The sequence below is a fragment of the Pleurodeles waltl genome, chromosome 3_1 (genome assembly GCF_031143425.1).
Source record: "Pleurodeles waltl isolate 20211129_DDA chromosome 3_1, aPleWal1.hap1.20221129, whole genome shotgun sequence".
Taxonomy (NCBI): domain Eukaryota; kingdom Metazoa; phylum Chordata; class Amphibia; order Caudata; family Salamandridae; genus Pleurodeles; species Pleurodeles waltl.
In genome coordinates, this window is record NC_090440.1 from 1,891,718,316 (window position 1) to 1,891,734,924 (window position 16,609).

Sequence of the window (16,609 nt, forward strand, 5' to 3'; positions counted from 1 at the left end):
TTACCCTAGGGCCAGGATGTCTAGATACCAGCCCAGCACCTCAGCCACCAAATCTGTATCCGCTATGGTCCCTGCTACTCCAGTACGGTCAAAGGGGGCACCCATCAGAGCTGCCAGTGTGCCACCGACAGAAAAGAAGGGCCACTCTATTCCACCACCTGGAAAGCTCAAAAGGGGTCTGGCTTCCAGCAGGGGACAGTCACACCACCCACCCAGCAAGGCCTTGCACAAACACCGAGTGGACAGTGCCAAGGTCCCTGCAGCGACTGTCAAGATGGGGAAGGGCCACAAGCCAAAGAGCACATCACCTCTGGGCACAATGTCACCTAGTGAGGGGCTGGTGACCACCAAATCTTCGGGATGGCAGCCACATGCACCACCAGTCACTACCGCCGCTCTGACCGCCACCTGCACCACCACCTGCACCACCGCTGCTACAACGTCATTCTGCAGCATCCTCCCCAAGGATTAGCCATCCGAGGCTGCCGGAGACGGTATGGTGTCTCCATCCACCACAACAGTCTCTTGCTCCAGGGGCAGCACTGGCAGCATCTCCGCCGCAGCCACGGCCACCTGCACCACCATCAGCACCACCACGTGCACAGCCGATGCCACTCTGTCGGACGTCAGCCCCATCCCCAGTGTGCAGCCTTCAGGGTCTGCAGATGACGTCCTGGACCCTGGACACGCCACTTGAGACACCACCTCCAGCACTGACACGAACCAGCAATTGGCAGCCTAAGTCACCACAGGATGGAGTGTGGGTCTGCCTCCATGGAGTATCATGCTACCTGTTCCAGGTACATCGCGTGGCTGAGACATCCAGGTGAGACGAAGTCAACTGCCACACCCCAGGTGCAGCATCACTGGGCACAAAGCCCCCTCCAGAACCAGTGGTGAAAAGCATCCACTAACCCAGTCCTTGGCAGGATGAAGAACTCTGGGCACAAAACCCGCTCCAGAACCAGTGGAGAAAAGCATCCCCTAACCCAGTGCTTGGCAGGATGAAGCACTCTGGGCACATAGCCCCCTCCAGAATCAGTAGAGAAAAGCATTCACTAACACAGTCCTTGGCAGGATGAAGCACTCTGGGCACAAAGCCCCCTCCAGAACCAATGGAGAAAAGCATCCACTAACACAGTCCTTGGCAGGATGAAGCACTCTGGGCACAAAGACCCCTCCAGAACCAGTAGAGAAAAGCATCCACTAACACAATCCTTGGCAGGATGAAGCACTCTGGGCACAAAGCCCCCTCCAGAACCAGTGGAGTAAAGCATCCACTAACACAGACCTTGGCAGGATGAAGCACTCTGAGCACAAAGCTCCCTCCAGAACCAGTGGAGAAAAGCATCCACTAACCCAGTCCTTGGCAGGATGAAGCACTCTGGGCACAAAGCCCCCTCCAGAACCAGTGGAACATGTCACCCACTAGAGAGACTGTGGCTTTGCACTCCCCAGGACCAAGCTGTGGGCAAATCACCCACTTGAGAGACTTGAGAGACTGTGGCTTTGAACTCCCCGGGACAAAGCAGTGGGCAAAGCACCCACTTGACAGACTTGAGAGACTGTGGCTCTGAACTCCCCAGGACCAAGCAGTGAGCAACCCACCCACTTGAGAGACTTGAGAGACTGTGGCTTTGCACTCCTTAGGACCAAGCAGTGGGCATGGACAGAGGGAGCTGTGGCATCGTACCATCATCCGGCTGAGGTGCCCCCCTCAACTTCCCCCTGAGGTGCCTGTTTTTTTTTCCCGACCTGATGCCCCTGCAGTATTCTCTCCGTTTTGAGGCAGGTGTCATGTGTGGGCTTTGCCCATGCTTTTTGTGACCACTGGTCAACGGACATTTCATGGGACAGTGTACGGACTTGTGTACTTGCTGCAAATATTTGTGTATACCTATTATTTGCTGTTCTCTTGGGCTATCTGATTGTTCGAATATTACACTAGGTAAACTCATTTTGTTTTGTCCTTGCGTTCTTCCAGGGGGTGATGGGGTGTATCTGTGATGTTTTTGGATATGTGTGTGTGTGTGTGTTGTTGTGGGTGGTGGGTGGAGGTGTTGAGTTTTGCATGTGTGTGTCACTCTCTTTTTCCTCCTCCCCTCACCTGTGTGCTAGGTGCAGTACTCACCGGCGTCGTCACCGCTGCCGCCTTCTTTCCACTTTGTGGTGTATTATTAGATACAGCAACATGGGCAGGACCTGTAACTCGGGCTCCATGGCGTCCTGGTTCTTGGTTGAGTGTCGAGAGGTGAGTTGTTTACCTTCTGTGTACTGTTTCTGCCGTGCTTTTGATGGCGTTGGTACCACCCCGGAAAAGCTGGCGGATTGGTGCCTTGTAATAGTGTGGGCGGTACATTGTGTTCTGCCTGTCTGTTGGTGGTGACCGCTGCGGTGTTTGTTGCTACCGCCGTGGCGGTCGGAGTGTTAAAGTGGCTGTCTCTGCTGGCGGTTTCCGCCATGGCGGTGATTCCATTTTTTTAACCGCCGGCCTGTTAGCGGTATTACCGCCACTTTAACACCGACCGCCAGGGTTGTAATGAGGGCCTAAATGCTCACAGGTAATGGAGGTGTAATGCTGCCAGCTGGCATAGCGATACTACGCTTTGCTTGTTTTGATTAATATATCTGTGCAGAGTTTACATAGGTGTACGAGTAATCAGTGCTTAATTTGTGCTTGTTGTGTCCGGTGCTGAGCACCAGCACTTATTTTTGAGGGCCGGGGCTTACTCTTCTGCCTCAAGCATTTGCTGCAAGCAAAAGACACATATGGGAAAGATGGATGAAGGGAAAAACGAAAAACCGTCACAAAGGGAGAAAGTATAAAGCTGCAAGAGTGAGCTGAAGGGGCAGGAAGTGGCTTTATATGGATTGAAGAGGCCGACATGGCTTCAGGATTGCGCCGCATCAGTATTCCATGCTCACACATTTAATTGCAGCAGCCGTGGGTTTAAGAGGAGGGCTTTGAGCACCGGCACCTTTTTATTTACAAATTAAGCACTGCGAGTAGTCTTATCTTTGCAACACTATTTTTGCTGTGCCTACAGAATGAGAAATGGCAAAAATAATTTGTTCTTCATTTGTCCAATTTAAAAGGTGGAACTAAGTTTGTGCAACACCAGTCGCCCATTTATTGTTAAAAGGTTTCTCATGGACTAGTAATTTTTTGTTAGGATCTCTATTATTCTTGTTATTGTATCAAGATGAATTTCCTGGTGTAGCTTTCAAATAAACCCACGCAGATTCCCCTAACTCAGAATTTGTAATTCATTTCCACTGGTTATTTTTAGAGACTTTTTAATGCCACAAAACGGTTTTGATGATAAAGGGGGTTATTCCAACTTTGGAGGAAGTGGTAATCCGTCCCAAAAGTGACGGTAAAGTGACGGATATACTACCAGCCGTATTACAAGTCCATTATATCCTATGGAACTCGTAATACGGCTGGTGGTAAATCTGTCACATTTGGGACGGATTACCACCTCCTCCAAAGTTGGAATAACCCCCAATGTGTTCACTATAAATCATCATAAGGTACCACACCATATGTATATGCCTTACACTACATTTGTCAATACTTGCTTCAAAAAGCACATGTACCATGTTTGCAAAAAAGGATAGGAGGGCTTGTTCCACTCTCTCCTACTGCAGTGGCTCTGTTAATTTGTTACACTCATCTGTTCAACGCAACGCAATGGGACTAATTCACAAAGGTAGCGTACATTTTTCGGTAATTTACAATTTTGATTAAGTATACTACTTTCTGGCTATTCAAAAAATTTCCAGTGTAAATTTCATCCAAAAGTGTAACCTACACTTAGATTTTGTGAAAGTAGTAAATGACTCGAAAGTGTAAATTATTTAAACTTTTAGAGCCACTGGGCCCTGTAACTTGGTGGAGACACAGAGGGAATAAACCCTCCAACCACCCACTTTTTAAAAAAATTACCTTTACCGCCTTATGCCCCTACCAACCCCAAACCCTAAAGATACCCTAACCACCCTATACCACTATATGCATATATTACAGAGTGGCTGTAGTTATAGTTAAGACTCCAAGAGATAAGAATTCTTCTGTTTTTTGATTGATAAGAACTTCCCCACCATTAGACAAATCACCACGAAACTTTGCAGACCTATCCCTTTTTCCACTTTGGCTGATAATGCTAAATTTGATGGTAATTAGTTAAGTGTGCAAAGAAAAAATGGGTGTCCCAAAACAAGTAGTCTTTCACTGCACTGTAGTATGCACCACTGGACTCAATCCCACTCTGCACCAGTGCACTCTGTGCAACTGCACTCTGTGCACCTGTACTCTGCACCACTCAAATCTATGACATTGCACTCTACTCTGGGGCACTTTACTTTCCACTACTATATTGCACCACTGGACTCAATCCCACTGTATTCTACTCTATACCAGTGCGCTCTACGCAACTGCACTCTGTGCACCTCCACTCTGCACCACTCTAATTCTCTGACGTTACATTCTACTCTAGGCTACTTCACTTTCCACCACCCTATTGTACTTTGCACCACTCTAATCTATGCCACCGCAGTCTATGCAATTGCACTGTACATCACTTTACTCTATGCCACTCTACTCTGTCCCACCGCACTCTATGCCACTCTACTCTGCACCACTCTACGTTTTGCCACTGCATTCTACACCACTGTAGTCTACTGTGCACTACACTATGCCACTGCACTCTATGCCACTGCGTTATACTATGCACCACTCTACTTTATGCCACTACACTTTATACCACTCTTCTCTGTGCTACTTTACTCTGCACCACTGTACTCTGGTGCGCCACTGCACTCTACTGTGCACAACTGTAGGCAACTAAACTCTACACCACTGTACTACACTCTGCACCGCTTTCTCTATGCCACTGCACTCTACTCTTCACCACTGCACTCTACACTACGGTATTCTTCTCTGCACCACTGCACTTTATGCCACTGCACTCTGCACCACTCTACTCTGCAGCACTCTACACTACTGCACACTATGTCACTGTAATGTACTGTGCACCACTAGACTCTGCGCTTATGCACTCTACACCACTCTACTCTGCACCACTGTACTTTACACCACTTCACTGATAGCCACTCTGCTTATACCACTGGACTGCACACCACTCTACTCCATGCCACTGCACTCTATGCCACTCTACTCTATCCTACACCACTCTACTCCAATGCAATATATGCCACTCTACTCCAATGTGTTCTACTACACTCTATGCCACTCCATACTCCTCTACACCATGCCACTCCACTGTATGCCACTCCACAAGTAATTATAGCAAAAGTGCTGCAGTGCTATTGAGATATAAAAAACAATCTGATCTATGGAAGAATTAATACCAATATAAAGAACTAGACCGCCGGGGCCAGGGTCGGCGGGAGCACCGCCGACAGGCCGGTGGTGCCCCGCAGGGCATTCTGACCGCGGCGGTTCGGCCGCGGTCAGAAGAGGCAAACCGGCGGTCTCCCGCCGGTTTACCGCTGCCCTTAGAATCCCCCATGGCAGCGCAGCTTGCTGTGCCGCCATGGGGGATTTTGACACCCCCTACCGCCATCCTGTTCCTGGCGGTTCGCCCACACTTGGAATCAGTTTTCTCTGCATCTTTGTCAGATTAGGGCTGAGAACCTATTCAGAAATGTGGTTAAAATCTGGCTATTTGATTTGGTTTTTTGAATGGGCTTCTCCCTGGCTGTGTCATTGTGGCAGTTTTCTCAGTCTGGACAGTTGTCTGGGTAACTGTTGCATTCATAAATTGTTTAATTGATTGATTGAAGTGGCATAGAGATGAGCAAAGTGTTATAAAGTGGAGTGGAGTATCATCAAAAAGAGTGGAGTAGAGTGGTGTAGAGTGGTGTAGAGCAGAGTGCGCAGCATGGAGTGGCATAGGGTATCATGGAGTGTCAGAGTGGAGTAAAGTATCATAGAGTGCTGTACAGTGGAGTGTAGTAAAGTGGAGTGAAGTGTCATGGGATGGAACGGAATATTTTATTGTTGAGTGGAGTTTCGTAGAGTGTCATAGAGTGAAGTGGATTGTCATAGAGTGGAGTACAGTTTAATAAAGTGGAGTAGTGTGTTGTGGAGTAGAGTGTTGTAGAGTAGAGTGATGTAGAGTGGAGTGGTGTAGAATGGAGTGTCAGAGTGGAATGGTGTACAGTGTAGTCAAGTGGAATGGCATAGAGTGGAGTGGAGTGTTGTGTAGAGGAGAGAAGCGTGGGTTGGCATAAATTGGACTAAAGTGGAGTAGAGTGTCATAGATTGGAATAGAGGGGGTCATTACGACCCTGGCGGTCATGGACCGCCAGGGCCGGGGACCGCGGATGCACCGCCAACAGGCTGGCGGTGCATCCAGGCCAATTCTGACCGCGGCGGTAAAGCCGCGGTCAGAAAAGGAAAACAGGCGGTTTCCCGCCGGTTTTCCCCTGGCCTGAGGAATCCTCCAGCGCCGCCATGGGGATTCCTACCCCCTTACCGCCAGCCTGGTTCTGGCGGTTTTGACCGCCAGAGCCTGGTTGGCGGTAACGGGTGTCATGGGGCCCCTGGGGGCCCCACCAAGATTTTCAGTGTCTGCATAGCAGACACTGAAAATCGCGACGGGTGCAACTGCACCCGTCGCACCCTTTCCACTCTGCCGGCTCCATTCGGAGCCGGCATCCTCGTGGAAGGGGGTTTCCCGCTGGGCGGGCGGGTGGCCTTCTGGTGGTCGCCCGCCCGCCCAGCGGGAAACTCAGAATTACCGCGGCGGTCTTTTGACCGCGCAGCGGTCTTCTGACGGCGGTACTTTGGCGGGCGGCCTCCGCTGCCCGCCATAGTCAGAATGAGGCCCAGAGTGTTGTAGAGTGGTGGAGCATAGGGTGGAGGGGCTTAGAGTAGAGAGAAAATTGGTGTAGAGTGGAGTAGAGTTTCATACAGTGGCGTGTCAAGTGTAGTGGCACAGAGTGGAGTAGTGTAGCACAGAGAGAAGCAGAGTGGAGTGGAGTAGAGTGGAGTAAAATGGCATAGAATGGAGTAGTGTAGAGTAGAATGGCATAGAGTGAAGTAGAGTGTAGGTGAGTGGAGAAAAGTGGCGTAGAATGGAGTAGCATAGAGTGGAGTGGCATAGAGTGAAGTAGCACAGAGTGGTGTAGAGTGACGTAGAGTGTAGTGTCATAGATGGAGTAGATTGTTGTAGAGTAGAGTGGAATGCCATAGATTGGAGTGTCATAGGTTGGAGTAGAGTTTTGTGGAGTGGCGTTTAGCACACTAGAATGGAGTGTTGTAGAGTGGGGTGGTGTAGAATAGACTAAAGTTTTGTAGATTTAAGTGGTGTAGAGTGGAGTGGCATAGAGTGCAGTGGTGTAGAGTGGAGTAAAGTGGTGCAGAGTGGCATAAAGTGGAGTAGATTGGAGTGGGGTGGCATAGAATGGCATGGAGGGCATGAAGTAGCGAGTGGAGTAGAGTGTGGTAGAATGGAAGTGCATTGAGTGGCATAGAGAGAAGTAGGGTGGCTTAGAGTGGTGTGGTGTAGAATGGAATAGTGGCGTAGAGTGGAGTACCGTGGAGTGGAGTGGAGATGAGTTGAGTAAAGTGGAGTGGATTGTCATGGAATGACATAGAATGGAATGGAGTGTTACAGAGTAGAGTGGAGGGTCGTAGAGTGTAGTGTCAGAGTGTAGCAGCAAAAAGCAGCGTAGGGTGGAATAGAATGGAGTGGAGAAGTGTTGTAGAGTGGCATAGATTGGTGTGGCATTAAGTGGGGTTTCGTGTTGTGGAGTGGGATAGAGTGCAGTGGCATGGAGTGGAGTAAAGAGTTGTGGAGTGACATGGAGTGGCATAGAATAGAGTGTCATAGAGTGGAGGATCGTGGAGTGGCATCGAGTGAAGTGGCATAGGATGAAGCAGCATAGCGTGTCATAGAGTGGAGGGGCGTAGAGTGACATAGATTGCAATAGAGTGTCGTGGAGTGTGGTGATGTAGAGTGGAGTAGAGTGGAGTATTCATGGTATGGTGGTGCACTTCCATTACAGAAAGCACATTTTCAATTGAAATTACCATTCGATTTACACAGACATTCACTTTTACTGATAAAACTGTACGGTGCACAAATGATAATGTGTGGAAATCGGTATCATCCACTGCGTTGATTAGTTTTCATCATATTGAAATATTTGTCTACACCACACTTCAGAATTACAAAAAAAATGTGCTTCATTTGTGCTTTCCCAATTCTGATATATTCTGAAATAGTTGTACAGTTCATTTACTGCCATTTACGTTTTGTTATGTGCTAGAAAAAAATTACATCTTACAGTCTTTGCTTGCACACCCCAATACCCAGAACGATTGTCACATAAATCTTCTCACTTTGTAGTCAGAGAAAGAAAGGTAAACACAAACATCCCCTGGAAGACAGAGCCTAGCATTTGACCTCTGTCTTTGAATACACAGCAAATGAAATAAGAGAAATACAAACTTTAAAAGGCTGTTTGTTGCTCATTCACTTCTGACCTCCAGCTTTTTTTTTTTTACTTCCAGCACCCAAGGTATAAGCATGAAATTGAGGGAGGCGATTTTTTAAGTTATGCTATTAATAAAGAGAACTGACCAAAATAAACAAGCTCGTGGACAGAACATTGTTCCTCACAAGTATACAAGACTGATGAACTAGTAGTGGCAGAGAAGAGTAGAATTAGTCAAGCAGAAAGATAGGAGGCAAATAAATCTGCACATTTACTGCTTCCTGAACTATTATACAAGGGAGGCAACTAAAGAAATTCAACTCTCAAGCAGTGCCTCACAAAAAGAAGAAAAAAGAGTTGCCAGAAAATGAACACTTGTGGAAGAATACAAGGAACCAGTGAGAGAGGTGGTAAACAGGCTATCCTCCACAGGAGGGACAACATCATGCTGGAGAGGCTAAAACCAGTAAAGCCAGCAAATAGAAAGCAAGCCATTGTCACTTACAGAACACAAATCCACTTGTAATCAATGGGCAAAATGCATTCCGAGGAATTATGGGAGTGATTGGAAGAGTGAAGTCACAATGGCTAACGCTTCAACAGCTTTAAGACCTATTTAATGCAGCTGACAATGGCATTCATGTCTCCATTAAGCATTGGGTACCTTGTTTTGTCCATGTTCACCAGCTTCTGGTGACAGTGTCAGGACTTGCTACAAACCTTTCAAAAGATATTTGGAGTTACCGGAGAGATCTGTTTCATTTCAGTTGGTCAAGTGGTGGCAAAAATGCTTTGAGCATACAGCAGATGAATCATTATTTACCACATCTCCTGCACCAGTATCTACCCTCTGGCATTGAATAGGCTTGATTTACTATGCTGCCAAGCTCAGTGGTAACTGACGAGCCAGTGCACATCCACGCTCAAGCATGGGATGGGACCTTTTCACAGACGTTCAGTAGCATCTTATGAACAATCTTTGCTATGTGTTGTGTGTTGAAAAAAAGTGCTCTGTGTTCCAGTCATTTGTGGAGGTTACCAACCACGTAAAGCAAATATTGCTGCCACTGGCTTGCTTTCTGGACATGAAACGTGCAGAATGAATATAGAGTAGAAGCTTCAAGTGAAGTAGCAGAGATAACAAGAGTCTTCTTTTCATATGCATGTCATTATGACAGGTATGAAGAGCATCAAACGATAACCTTAACTTAGAAAAGCTAAACTGAATACTTAGCTCAGAATCACAAGTGAAACTTGTTTTGCTGTGGCCTTTTCCTCCCGTAGCGAGGCAGACAAACCTGAGAATACAGAATAAATACGGCTATTTATACATAAGGAATTATGCTGAATCAATATATTTTCTTTCCTGTTGTCAGTGCTTTGGAGAGATCAAGGGCACTCGTCGATTGGAAAACACATGTTTGTGAGGTAATGGACCTCTAGATCTTCACAGTTGTTGTGTTGTGCTAGTGACAGTGTGGACTAGACACGAGAAATGTGCAGGGCATGCAACAGTCAGGGGACCGTGTGGCCACACTTTCTGTTTTAACTAGGTAGAAACAGTACAAGTAGTGTCTGTGTAACGCAGGATTTGTCTGGTCCTCTACATTTTGCTCCAGTTTGCACCAGTGTTTCAGCGTCCTTTAACCTTTGTTTCCTTGCCTTCTGTGGTGGTTGCTCTGTGTCAGTATATTATTAGTATATTGTCCTGCAGCTTTTTTGGTTTTCTCTGTAACCTGTCCTACTGTTTTCATCTGATGCTGCTTCTTCCAGATCCTTGGTTTGTTCAAGGTTTTCTGGTTGTTCTCTAGATGTCACAACGTTCCTGTGTTTGTAGGAACATATATGTGTATGTCTGATCCCTTCCCACACAGAACAATGGTAATAAACACTCAATGATTGTTGAAAGAGAGGCCATGACTCATGAGACATGGAGCCTCAAGTGAGTCATGATTGCCCTTCCCTCTCAGGGCGTGGCTTGAAGAGCCAACATGGCGGATACTAGTTAGAGGTGTTCTGCAGCACCACGGAATTATCCTGAGTTAAACGACCAACACATGGGGAGTTACAGGCAAACGGCAGCACGCATGAAGAACTGAAGAACTGTAGCAGCGGGCACCAGCTCCCGTTCTCCCATGAGACAGTGGCCCAGGAAGCAAAATGGGTCACTGAGCACTGGGCCACCCATGGCAGAATCGAGACTGCCTAGCACACGGAAGCCTGGCGGGGACCAGATGGGCACCGTTGACAGCGGTGAGGAGCGGTGGTGCCCTGAGCACAGGGATGTTGGAGCGTACTGTATTTGAGGACTGGCCCATGTGGAGCAGGCGACGATTTTAGGAAGAAAGACCGCATGGGCACTTTAGAGCGTGCTGGGGTGTGGGAGATGCCCTGTGTCAACAGCAGAAAGCGGGAGGCTCCCTGTGTGCCTGGGGCCTGATGATCAGGCTCTCTAGCTAGAGGGTGATTATGGGCGTGACCTACTGCCAGATCCATCAAGGCGGCTCCCTGGAAGCAAAGCTGCCGTACAGGGGATCTGTGTTTGGAGCCTGCACCAGTGTGCTTGGGTGATGCGTCTGCCCTGGCCTGCCCTGTTGGAGGCACACTGTGGGCTGCATGTAGAGTTGTGGTGCTGGATACCGTGATGCAACTGTTGGACGCACCCTAATGAGCAGGTACAACTTGTAGTGGCTGCATGAGTTGGGCCCACCTGGCCCCCGCTAATAGTATATCGCAGGTTCTGACAGCATGACGAGTGTGATGGACTTGGGGCACTGGTCTGGGGAGGACGAATTGACTGATTAGTCCTGAGGGTGAAACATGCTAACAACACCTTTATATCTCCATCTCTAGCCAGCAGAGTGCATCAACAACAGCTTATCCCTACTGTCACTAAGCCCTCATAAGAACTATATGCTACAGCACGAAGTGCTGACAGGCGGGCACAGGGCACACTACATCACTTCATTGCTTCTCAAACGGCACCACGCTGCAAGCCATGGGTCCTTAGCGAACTGGTGGGCAACCACCTACATCTCAATATTGAGGGACCCCACCACAATCAACGATTGCTATGGCGAATGCGGAGCACCCCAGGGCCTTAGAGGACAAGCTAGATGCTGTATTGTTGGCTATTGACAGCACGCAGACCTCACGTGCGTGCAAAATAGACATGGTCTCCTCGGATCTGGGACTACTGCATGCCGACCATAGAAAGCTAGAGGGCAGGGTGGCACTGGTGGAGCAAACTGTCAGGGCCTTGCAGCTCAGAACGAACAACATGAAAACTTCCCTGAAGGAACTAACGGACAGAGTACGAATGCTAGAACAGCGGCCAGAGGATGCGGAGGGCAGATCCCGTAGAAATAATGTTTGTTTGCTGGGCCTGCCAGAGGCCCCAAGGGGCATGATCCTGTGCGGTATATCGAAGACTGGCTGCGCACTGCTCTCCCCTCAGACATGCTTACCCATTTTTTCTCCATTGAGCGAGCACACAGGATCCCGGCCCAACGACCTCCAGCGGGTGTCAGCACACAACCAATGGTGATACGATTCCTTACCGTGACAGAGACATAGGCCATCATTACAACCCTGGCGGCCGGTGCTAAAGTGTCAGTAATACCACCAACGGGCTGGCGGTAATTACCGCCAAATTATGACCATGACGGTGAGAACTCAGATAGACAGCCACTTTACCACACTGAGCGCCATGGCGAAAACAACAGCCACCACAGCCTACAGCCAGGTGGAAGTCAATGTTCTGCCCACCATTTTAAGACCCTGGAAACCGCCACCTTTTCCAGGGCGGTACCAATGACATCAAAAGCCTGGTGGAAACACTGCACAGAAGGGAAAAGACCCACAATTGGAGACACAGGGAAGAACCACGCCGCCATAGAGCCTGAACTTCATATATTGCCGATGATTTTCTACGTCCTGCTCCACCACGAACTCCAACGATGGCGAAGATGACCACAGTGAGTACAGCTGCCTAGCACACAGGGGAGGGAGGAAAAAGAGTGTGACACACACACGCACAACACACACCCCCACCCTCAACACCATACACACAATCAGCTACAGTAATAAAACATATTTACCCCGTAACCCTGAGGAATAATGCAAGGACAACAGAGTAGAAATACGAAAATGCAATGCAATGGTATATTCATGTGTACAGTTCAAATGACACTGCCCAGTCCATATTATGTGTAGGCCACAGGGCCACAGGCTAATGTCCAAGGCTGCACTTGTCACCTGCACCAACACAGAGAGAACACTGCAGAGGCATCAGTTGGTAAATAGGCAGGCATCTCACGGGGACAGGGAGAGGGGGGCACCTCAGCCGGCAGATGAAACAAGACCACTGGTTATGGAGGGGGCAACATAGCCTGTGCTTGTTCCTGGGGAGTGCAAGGCCACAGTCTCTCAGGTGGGTGACTTGCCCACTGGTTCTGGAGGTGGCATTGTGCCCTGTGCTTCTGATCCTGGGGAGGCTGGGGTTGGTGGGTGACTTGCCCACTGGTTCTGGAGGGGGCATTGTGCCCTGTGCTTCTGATCCTAGGGAGGCTGTGGTTGGTTGGTGATGTACCCACTGGTTCTGGAGGAGGCATTGTGCCCTGTGCATCTGATCCTGGGGAGGCTGGGGTTGGTGGGTGACTTGCCCACTGGTTCTGGAGGGGGCACCATGCCCTGTGCTCTTGATCCTGGGGAGTACAACGTCACAGACTCTCAGCTGGGGTGTCATACCCACCGTATTTGCAGGGAGCAGGCCACACAGCAGCCCATGGAGGCAGGACTACATGCCATCTGCTGGCGGTGACGGCTGCTCAGTGGTGGTAGTGGTTCTTCTGCTGCTGGTGGGGGGAAGCTCCAGCCCATCCCCTGCAGCCTTGGATGGCTGCCGACCAGTGGTGGTGGTGCTGCTGGTGGTTGTGGGGGGAAGCTCCAGCCCATTCCCTGCAGCCTCGGATGGATGCCCACTGGTGGTGCTGCTGCTGCTGCTGGTGGTGGTTGAGAGGGGAAACTCCAGCCCATCCCCTGCAGCCTCAGACGGTTGCCCACTGGTGGTGGTGGTGCTGCTGCTGGTTGTTGGGGGGAAGCTCCAGCCCATCCCCTGCAGCCTCAGATGGCTGCACAACCATGGTTGGTGGTGAGTGCTCCATCTGAGTCCCTGCACCAGGCCCCTTGTCCTTCCTGCCTGCTGATGCTGGATCCTTGTCTTTCCTGGCAGCAGCTGGGGTAGGTAACTTGCCCTTCTGGGCAGCAGCTGGGGATGGCTTCTTTCCCTTCCAGGCAGCAGCTGGGGCTGTCTCCTTGCCCTTCCTGGCAGCAGCTGGGGATGGCTCCCGGCCCTTCCGGACAGCAGCTGGGGCAGGCACCCTTTCCTTGAGGCTGCTTGGTGCCCTGGATCCTTTCCCACCACGAGCGGGTGTGAGGAATACTGGACCTGTGGACTGGGTGGCTGAGGTGCTTGCCTGGGTTTTTGCCACCCTGGCCAGACGTGAATGACGGGGGGAGGGGTAGGGAAGAGGTCAATGGTGGAGAGAAAAAGCTTCTTATGGACATTGGGCAGGAAGAGGGAGAGTGTTTGGGAGTGGAGGAAAAGGGAGTGGTTGTAGGAGGTGTCTGTCTGCTGTGTTTGGGTGCAGGTGCATGGGCTGGAGGCTGTTTTGAGGTGGATGGCTGTTGGGTGTCTGAGTGCTTCCGTTTGTGTAGTTTAGGAGGGGGGACAGACACAGTGGGAGAGGACACAGGGGACATGTGCATGGCTGTTGTGGAGGTGTCTGCCAGTGAGGTGTGTGTTCTGCTAGGTGTGGTGGTGATGCTGGTAGTGGATGAGGATTTAGTGCATGCAGGTGTGAGCGTATATGCAACTGGGAGGAAGGTGGAGGAGGATGGGGAAACAGTGGAAATTGTGGATGTTGGTATGTTTGCATCTGGATTGTATTTGTGTGAGTGCCTGTGGGATGAAGTGTGGTGCTTGTGTTTGCCTGTGCCACTCTTGTGTGTTGTCTTCTGTGCATGCTCGTCTGCCTGTGTACTTGGGCTAGGTTGGGATTGAGGGGAATGGGATTGGGAAGAGGAAGTTGGGGGGGTGGTGGAAAAAGGGACAACGGCTGCCACCAGAGAGGAGGCCAGAGCCTCGATCGATCTCAGTTGGCCCACCAAGCCAGTGTGAATGCCCTCCAGAAATGTATTAGTTTGTTGCATTTGGGCTGCCAGCCCCTGGATGGCATGTACAATGGTTGACTGCCCTACAGAGATGGATCCCAGGAAATCAATAGCCTCCTCACTCAGGGCAGTAGGGCTCACTGGGGCAGGGCCTGAGGTGCCTGGGGCGAAGGAGATGCCCACCCTCCTGGGTGAGCGGGCATGGGCAACTCAATGAGGGGCTGCTGGGAGGGCGGTGCTGGTATGGGGTGGCGGCTGTACCTGTAGCTGGGGTGGTCACAGAGTTGTTCGCCACCACCAGGGAGCTTCCATCGGAGGAGGTATCAGAGTCTCAACTGTCCCCTCCAGTCTCCGCCGTGGTGCTCCACTCGCCCTCCGTCCCACTGGTGCCCTCACCATCAGTGGACTTTGCCTCCTGGGTCCTGTGGGATGCAGGTCCCTCCATCGCCAGTGCCTCTGCTCCTCCACCAGATGATGCTAATGCACATAAGGACAGGATGACAAAACAAAACGGGGGGAGAGACAAAGGTTACACTGGGTAAATGGCTGCAACAACTCCACCGTTGGCGTACACACCACTGTCACACACAGTGAACAGCCCAACGCACTATGCATTGCATCACCTGTTAGAATGCTAGCCACCAAGGCATGGGAAGGGGCACATACCGCCAAATGTAGCACACCTGGGGCCCACACAGCCCTGACCAGTTGTGGATGCCTACGAGCTAGGTAGCAAGAATATCCCTTCTGGACCCTAGCCACCAGGGGACCTATGCTGCAATGTCGGGCCTGGCCTAGGGGCACCCACTGAGACACCCCCCACCCGGATACCACCCTACCAGCCATACGTTATAATGATGGGCACTGTACTCATCACCTTGTGGCTGCTATGATGCCCTCAAGCTCCCATCCAGCTCCGGATCGGCCAATGCCAGTACGCAGGCCATCGGGGGGGGGTCAGGGTTCGACGCGCACCCCTTCCTCATTCGGAGGCCATCCCCAGCTGGGCTTCTGCCGTCTTCCATGCCCAGCGTCTCAGGTCCTCCCACCGTTTCCGACAGTGGGTGCTCGGCCTGTCGTAGACTCCCAGGGTCTGCACATCCTTGGCGATGGCATGCCATATACCCTTCTTTTGATGGGTGCTGACCTGCAGACAAATACACACAGGAAATGGTATCAGTCACACCGTCCTGCCTGTTACACTTATGGCCCACCATACCCCTTCACATCGCCATTTACACACATGGCCCAGTACACAAGCTGTATGCCGCCCAGGGGACATCCAGCCCCCACACGAGGCCTTCACACTCACCACTCCATGCATTCATGCCACATGCATCGTGCTCACATTTTACTCACCTGTTGGTCTGGAGGCCCATACAGCAGTCCGTACTGGGTGAGGACCCCATCCACCAGTCACTCCAATGCAGCCGAGGTGATGGCAGGGGCCCTTTTCCCAGTCACACGAGCCATGGTAGGTTCCAGACACATGTCACAGCAGCACATGGAGTGTAGGTCCTCTCCTATGGAAGGTCAGGTACCAAGTGAGTGATCAGATAGGAAATGGCAGTTACGTCTGTGCCAGTGCATACCGTCACCACCGGCGCATATCACCATTGGCCACTGTACCCCATAGGACCCAATGTTAACCAATGAGGGGTTGCATGCCGGTTCCCGACCGCCTACACGTAATGGCGCACAACGTCAGCAGAATTACTTCACTTCCACCTGTCCCTCCACACAGGACAGACGGGTGCCATTTCGAGGGGGGGCGCAGGGCCTGGATAATAACTGTGTCACAGAAAAAAAATGGACATACAGGACAAATACCACTTACCCATTACAAATCAACATCATCAATTGTACTGTTGTGTCTCCAATGTTCAGTTTGTGACCTGCTCCTCACTCTTTTGTCCCTCAGACTGCAACTGCTGTGGATGAACAGGAGATGGAGACATACCCCAGT